Genomic DNA, 7,003 nt, shown 5'->3' with positions numbered 1-7,003 from the left:
GAGTGCCTGTAGATCGCCTGGGAAATGGGAGGAAAGTTTTGGAGGGTTAACTGCTCATCTTTTCATACCAAGGGATTGAATCATACGGATTTAGAGTGCTCCCCTGTGATGCAAGGTGGAGAAGTAGATGGAATCGTTACTAAGTGAAGAGATGTTTGTTTTTTGCAGGCCCCGTCTAAGTCGGTTTGGGTTTTGCTTGTTTGTGTGGAGAGTGCTAATAACTACTGTCTCCAGATAAGCAGTTTTTTGAACGGTCATCTGATCATTTCTCTTGGTACTTAAATGATTAGGAATTGGAATTCTTGCCAGCTCACACTCCCTCTGGGAGGAGATTGGGATTATTTGAATGAAAAAGTGGAAACTCTGGTGATAATCTTCTGGAGTAGATAGTGATGCATGTCTGTCTGACTCATTTGCTTAAAAAACTCATTAAAATCCAACGTGCAGCCCTGGCTGGTTTGGCTTAGTGGATAGAGCGTCGGCCTAGTGACTGAGGAGTCCCGGGTTCAATTCCGGTCAAGGGCATGTGCCTGGGTTGCAGGCTCGAACTCCAGTGGGGGGTGTGCAGGAGGCATCCGATCGATGATTCTCATCATTGATGTTTCTATCTCTCTACCCCTCTCCCTTCCTCTCTAAAATCAATAAAAATATTAAAAAAAAAAATAAAATAAAATAAACTCCAAGGTGCAGCCCTGGCCGGGAGGCTCAGTTGGTTGGAGCATCAGTCAGGTACACCAAAGGGTTGTGCCTGATTCCTGTCAGGGCACATACCTAGGTTTTGGGTTCTATTCCCCAAAACCCATTGATCTCTCTCTCTCTCTCAGCATATCCTCCAGTGAGAATGAAAAAACCCCCACAGTGTGCAATGAGTAGTAGACGTCTCTGCCCCAGCCAGTTTGTTCAGTGGTTAGAGCATGGGTCTGCAGGCCATAAGGTCCTGGGTTGGATTCAGTTCAAGGGCATGTACCTTGATTGTAGGCTCCTCCCCGGGGCCCCATGTCGGAGGCAACCAGTCGATGTGTTTCTCTCACATCGATGTTTCTCTTTGTCTTTCCTTCTCTCTTATACTCTCCCTAAAAGTCCATTGGAAAATATCCTCGGTTGGAGATTAAAATAATAATAACAAATAATAATAATACATAAATAATAGTAGGTGTCTGCTATTTTGAGATTGAAAGTAATACTGTTTCTTTTTAGTTTAGCAGAGTTGTATGTGGGTTCTGAAATCAGACTTTACTATGTGTGTGAATTTAGGCAAGTTATTTAATCTTTCTAAGCCTAAATTTCCTACTTTGTAAAAGACTGTTAACAATAGATCCTTCCTTATTGATGCAAGGGCTGTTCTGAGGATTAAATGAAATAATCTACATAACTAGTTCAGTACAATGCCTGACACAGGTATCATTATTTCTGTGCTGTTTAATTTGTGTTACATGTTTCAGGTTTTCCCCAAAGGGCGGAGAGGAGCAGAGGTGAAGGCAGTGCAGAAGTATGATAGTTATCATTCACTGATTAGTACATGCAAGACACTTCAGTAGTATCTGGCACATACTAAACATTCTTGATTATCAAATACATTATTACCTGGAATGTACCAAGTACGATGTGCTTTACTTACATTATTGTTAAACCTCGTAGTAATCCTGCACTGTAGTTGGTGTTATCTCATTTGTTATCGGTGAGGAAACTGAAGCTCAGAGAAGGGACATAACCTACTAAGTAAGGTCCATCAGAATTCAGTCCAGATTGCCTCACTTAAACATCTAGCTTCTTTTTTGTATCATACTGCCCTTGCATTTATATTCCCAGTATTAGGCAAACTTTTCTGCACAGAGTTGTTTGTGGGTTCATTTCTGCTCTATGGGTTTATTTTGATACTTCATTAATTAAAAAATAATAAGAAATAACTTGTGATGGTAAATCAAAGTGTGTGATAAGAGAATAATGTCAACAATATACATGCTATTACTAAAACATTAAATGAGTCCTGTGATGTTTGGAGAATTGGTCAGTTCAGAAAGAATGTTTCCTAATTTATATTTTTGCAAAAACATGTAGTTTTTACTTATTCACTATATTTTTACTAAACAGCACTCCTCCATTGTCTTTTTCTCCCCCTATAAATCTTAATTTAAATTTGGAGATAAGAAAGTTCAGTTAAATACATTATTACCTAGAATGTATTGGGTACGATGTGCTTTACTTATATTGTTGTTAAAAATTTTTTCAAGCTAACTGTTGATGAGGGAAGTAAGGAATTAAGGTTACTATGTATTATGATATTGTAATTTCTTATAGTAGCATGTCTGTGTGTATATGCCGCTCTGTGTATGTTTTACTTCCTATTTTTGCTTCTCTACTTTGGTATCAGATATACCTTTATATACCAAATGAACCATGTGATGTACATAGGATTTGAGAAAATGGGAAACTTGAGTCTGTCAGTTGTCTCAGTTTCCTTACTTTTAATTGAAATTTAACTGCCTTAGATAAATGCCTCAGAAGTAATGTTTACAAGATACAGACAATAATTATAATTATATTTCTTTAGTGTTTCTCTTAAAAAGATTTTTTATATTATTACATTGTTACAAAGTAGTAGGTTGTTTCAACAGAAAGTTACCATGTATTTCCTAAATGAATTACTAATTTCCAAGAATGTAATAAAATGTAGCAGATATGCTAAATGCAATTCATCTTTGATGCTGAAAGCTCCATAGGAATTTACAGTATTATGACCATTATATGCTGGATATTGCTGAAGGGCTGACTGTTAGAGACTTCTTCCTATTGTCACACAGCATAAACTTTTCTGTAAGAAAGTACAATATTAGCTATGGTGAAGGGCTCACTTTATATAGTTTTAAACATAATGACTTTTGTTTTCCGTTGATAAATGACTTGTTAATATTTTTGATTCACCCAAAAAATTGGCTGGTGAAAAAATTGTTTATGTTAAAAAGTTTTTCTTTACACACACACACACACACACACACACACACACACAATTTAGAAAACATTGTGACCTCAATAATATAATTATACTTTTGGTTGCATAAGATATAATAAATATCTTTCCAGATTAGTAGAGGAAACTGTATCATATAGTCTTTCAAGTGGCTAATTCCTGTATGAATGTCCCATAAATTATTTGAGCAGTTTCCTGTTAATGGACACTTAGTATTGTTTTTCCATGTCTTTATATTAGTGTCTCTGCGTTTTTGTTTTCCATAAAGTCTTTTAGTCTGTCATATATAATGGCAAACTGATTTTAAGTTCTTTAAAAAAAATTTTTGCATCCCACAAAATTTTATGACAAATTAATAATTCTGTCTAATATAAAATTAAGTTATTCAAGTTGAATCTCTGCCAAACATTGAAAGGAAAATTTCAAATAAAAGAACTAAGACTCCCAACAAATGAACAGTTTATATCTTTTGTAAGTAATGTGTGATATTTTATTAAACTGGGAGAATCTTACTTCTTTCTCTTCAAAGTCTTTATTTGGCTTTGGAAGCTGTCTTTCTCTTAAATGAATAGACCACACATTTATATCATTGTTTTATATTCCTTTTAGTAATAACTACAACATTTATTATATTTAGGAGTAATTTCAGCACTGATTTCTACATAGAAGTAGAAGAAATGGAGACTGTTACTCCCTCAAGGACCTTATTTTAAAAAGTATAGAGTACAGTAGAATGGAAGCATATATCGCTATATAACCTAAATTGAGGAGTGGGTTCAGGGACACTTTTAAAGGAACTGAATCTGAAGGATAGGTAGCAGTGAGTCTGAAAGAAGAGGAAGCAGGGAGTGTTCCATGTAGATGCATCAGCTTGTGCTTGAAGGGTAAGAAGTTCATATGGTGGGAGTGTAAGGGTCAAGAGATGAGTTTGGAAGGGTGTCCTGTAAGGCTTTATTTGCTTTGTTAATGAGTTTGGACTTTATCCTAAAGGCAGGGAAGAGCCATCAGGGGTTTTAAGCAGGAGAGTAAGTAACATGTCCTCAGATGGGTGTTTGTGAAGGTCACTCTGGCTGTAGTACATGGGAAACAGTTGGAGGCTTGCAAGGCCGAAGAAAGGGTGCCTGGTTGGAGTCTGTTTCAGTAAACTTGGGAAAAGATGATGGTGGCTTGAACAGAAGAGTGGCTATAGGTATTGAAGGGAAAATTTAGAAATAAAAGTAACAAGATATGGTCATTGATTGTTTTGGATGAGGAACCCAGGAGGAGGAAGTAGAGGTGTGAGCTAGGAAGGAATCAAGGATGATCTGGTAACTCCGTGAATCTTGATGTCATTTCCTGTGAAACTAAATACAGGAAACCTTAGTAAATATTTAAGTGAGTGAATGAATGTAAAAATGATCTTAAATATACAAAGTCAGGGGCATTTGGTGGTGGTGATGGTGGTGATAATAGCAAATACATGGCACTCATAATGTGTTTTACCTATAAATTTTGCATTTTTTTTTAAGCATGCTGTATAAAACTGATGCCCTTTTTCTTATAATTTCAACATGCTGGGCTTGCTGATACCTATTGCTTTCTCTAGCTTGGGTCAAATGGTTTGACCCTCTGGGCAAATCTTCCTTTCTTCACTTAAGTAGTGTGTTAGTTTCCCTTTATTGCTAGAGCAAATAACCACAAACTTAGAAATTTAAAGTAGCACACAGTTATTATCTTACTAGAGGCAGGAGGCACAGGATTCATGCATTGGTCGGGGCGTGGCTTGCAGAGATGGGCCCGCTGTGGGAGCACTGCTCATCCAGGTCAGCCGAGGCTACAGCAGGAGCAGCCCTGTGGGAGCACACTGACCACCAGGGGGCAGCTCCTGCATTGAGCGTCTGCCCGTTGATGGTCAGTGCGGGTCATAGTGACTGGTTGACCAGTCTGGTCGTTCTGCTGTTCGGTTGCTGGGCTTTTATATATATAGACCAGCTGTGGGCAAACTATGGCCCGTGAGCCAAATCCGGCCCGTTTGAAATGAGTAAAACTAAAAAAAAAAAAGACCGTACCCTTTTATGTAATGATGTTTACTTTGAATTTATATTAGTTCACACAAACACTCCATCCAAGCTGTTGTTCCGGCCCTCCGGTCCAGTTTAAGAACCTATTGTGGCCCTCGAGTCAAAAAGTTTGCCCACCCCTGATATAGACAGTTTGGGCAAACAAAAATCTGAAATGAGCTGAAAAGGAGGCGTCGGTCAGGCTGTCTTGTTTCTGGAGGCTCCACTGGGGAGTCCATTCTTGCCTTTCTCCAGCTTCTAGAGGGCACCTGCATTCTTTGGCTCCTCCCCATCTTCCAAGTCAGCAGTGTAACCCTCAAATTCACATCTCACTATCCTCCCAATTAGGATGTGGGTATTTAAAGCTTTCACTTTTATTTCTAACCATATTTATTTTGATGTTAGTAAAAGAAGTTTTCCAAATTACATTTAATGATTTCTGAGCATTATTTGCCTTGTTTTCTTATCTCTTTAGTTTGATAAATTATAAAATATGAACTATAATTATGTCTGATCGTAGTATTAATTATAACATTTAGCATTTGTTAAGTGCTAGCTCTGTGCCAGGTCCTTTATTTGTATCATTTCATATAATCATTGTAACAGCCACACGAGGGAGGAGGTGGTGTCCCATTTTACAAATGGGAACACTGAGGCTCAGAGAAGTTAGCTGTCCCAAGGTCCTATAGCTAATATTTGCTAGAGCTGGAATTTGCATCAGATGTTTCTGCTAGTTTCTACTACCACAGTGGGGCCTTTATGGTGAGTACACATAAAAATATATGAAATATGTTTGGTATGGCTATAACATTTCTATTTTCTCTGTTGGGCAATTAGGAAATAAGTGAAAAATTTAAAGCTGAGAAAGTTGTTCTTTTTTGTTTCCTGAATACATCAGGGATGAGGATATCTTCAACTATTTTCTCTAATTGAAGCATTAAAAAATGAGAAAATGTTTTTCTTTGACATTTAGAAAGACATATATTCTAACACCTGTGTCCTCACCACTTATCCTGACACAGAATCTTACCAGTACTGTTGAAAGGCCCCTGTGCATTCCTCCCTGAGCTCATTTTCCTCGTCTCCTCAGTAGTAGCCTCTATTCCCGTGTTGGCACTTGCCATTTCCTGCAGCTTATGTATCTTGACAGTGACCTGGTGGCTGAGTGCTGAATGGACTAGTATTTGTGTTGCAGTGGTGCTCATGTTACTATTTTTCTGAGGAAACCTTCCCACATTTTTTGCCATTTTTTTTCTAAACTTATCTCCGATTTGCACCAGCACTGAGACATGCCACCTCGTGCTCTCCCCACTGTATCTTATAATGTGGGTGAGGAATAAAAATGTACTCAATTTCAAAGCCTACAGCTATGGGACAAAGGTTCAGTTCAACAGGTTGGCATTTTTTTCCGCCATGATCTGGAGTCAGATTGGTATAAAGAGCCCACCATAAGTAACCTGGAGGGCCTCATGACTGAGACTTTTTAAGATGAGTGGGTTAGGCCCAAATCCAGTTAGGTTTCAGGTGGATGAGCGTATTCCGTGTCCCTAACATTTCCCTCCGGTTTCAACATCAAGTGTAGTAGTCTTCACTTATGTTGTCTAGGGAAGCTCTTGTGAGAGATTCCCAGCAGGGTCAGAGTATAGTTTGTACTTGGTCATGGTCATGTGAGAGATCTTTTCCCCCCAAAGCGACTTCCTCAAGTTGGCAAAGACTTGAATAAGGCTTCTGGAAAAAGACAGAGACAAAAACAGGAACAAAATAAAGCCAATAAGTTGCTAGTTAATATGTAGCTTCAAAAACAAAATGTTTCCATTTGAGAATGATTGATTTATGGGAAAAAGTAGGCACCAAGACTTTCAGGGAAGAGAAGAAAATAGGTAATAAAACCAGTGAGAAGCAGTCAAGAATTGATTGTGGTGCAGATTGAGGACTGGGACTACAGGAAAGATGCTACTCTTAGGACTAAATGCCTGAGACACATGATAGTTTATAA

At 38.1% G+C, this 7,003-nt stretch overlaps 1 protein-coding gene across 2 annotated transcripts in view; it reads left to right on the top strand.

The window, feature by feature from the left end:
- The window catches only part of GAS2L3 (growth arrest specific 2 like 3), a 29,879-nt gene that overhangs the window by 990 nt on the left and 21,886 nt on the right, over positions 1 to 7,003 (top strand). The window contains exon 1 of one of the 2 annotated variants that reach the window (XM_015567604.1): positions 1,438 to 1,489. The exons of the other annotated variant lie outside the window; for it this stretch is intronic. The gene's annotated coding sequence lies outside the window, so the exon portion shown is untranslated. Of the gene's footprint in view, positions 1 to 1,437; positions 1,490 to 7,003 lie in introns of those variants that run through there. 2 annotated transcript variants of the gene reach the window in all.

The sequence above is a fragment of the Myotis davidii genome, unplaced genomic scaffold (genome assembly GCF_000327345.1).
Source record: "Myotis davidii unplaced genomic scaffold, ASM32734v1 scaffold120, whole genome shotgun sequence".
NCBI classification, from domain to species: Eukaryota; Metazoa; Chordata; class Mammalia; order Chiroptera; family Vespertilionidae; genus Myotis; species Myotis davidii.
The sequence above is the reverse complement of the archived record's forward strand: the minus strand, read 5'-3'. Positions and strand labels throughout refer to the sequence as shown.